Raw genomic sequence first — 759 nt, 5'->3', positions numbered from 1 at the left:
CATTCTTTTTCCCTTAGGATCACGAATACGCGGTTGAGCTAGCACTTCGTACTAGCTCTGATACCACTTGTTAGGTATCAGTGGTTAAAATACACCTAGATGGGGGGTTAAATAAGTGTAGCGGTTAGAATATCTGCTTTTCGAAAATCAACACTTAATGTTGATTCACCCCAATTTAATCAATTAAAATAATGAATATAATCGATTAACGCAAATGTCTTAATCGATTAAAACAGAACAGTAAGCTTTAGGTAGATTCGGTTTCTTGCACGACAATTAACCGATAATGAAATGAATACACAGAGCTTACAATTTTATCAGAGTATTAACAGTATAGCACAGATTCAGAATATTGCAATTAATTCTACTATACAAGTTAACCGATTAAACGAAATAAAGAGAGAGAGAGGGAGAAAAAAATCCTGCAACACGACTTTTATCCTGGTTCGTTTGCGTGTCCACTTGCAAACTACATCCAGGCCTCCCGGCTGTTCTGGGAGATTTTCTTCCCTGTAATTGAATCAATGTTATTACAAGCACATCATCCAATTACAACAGTTAGACATTCACAAGAAAATAAAGAACCTTATTCTATGGTTTGACTCCCTTCCTACCGACAAAGAAAACCTTTCTTTCGGCGTAGCCCCAGCCAAGAACCTTTGTTCTTTCCTAATCAAGAACTCTAAGCAATATGAAGATACAACTCAATCTCTTAGGTGATACGACACCTCGAGATTCCCAATGTTACAACAATTTTTC

The sequence above is a fragment of the Lupinus angustifolius genome, chromosome LG20 (genome assembly GCF_001865875.1).
Source record: "Lupinus angustifolius cultivar Tanjil chromosome LG20, LupAngTanjil_v1.0, whole genome shotgun sequence".
Taxonomy (NCBI): Eukaryota; Viridiplantae; Streptophyta; class Magnoliopsida; order Fabales; family Fabaceae; genus Lupinus; species Lupinus angustifolius.
Note: the sequence above shows the minus strand (reverse complement) of the source record.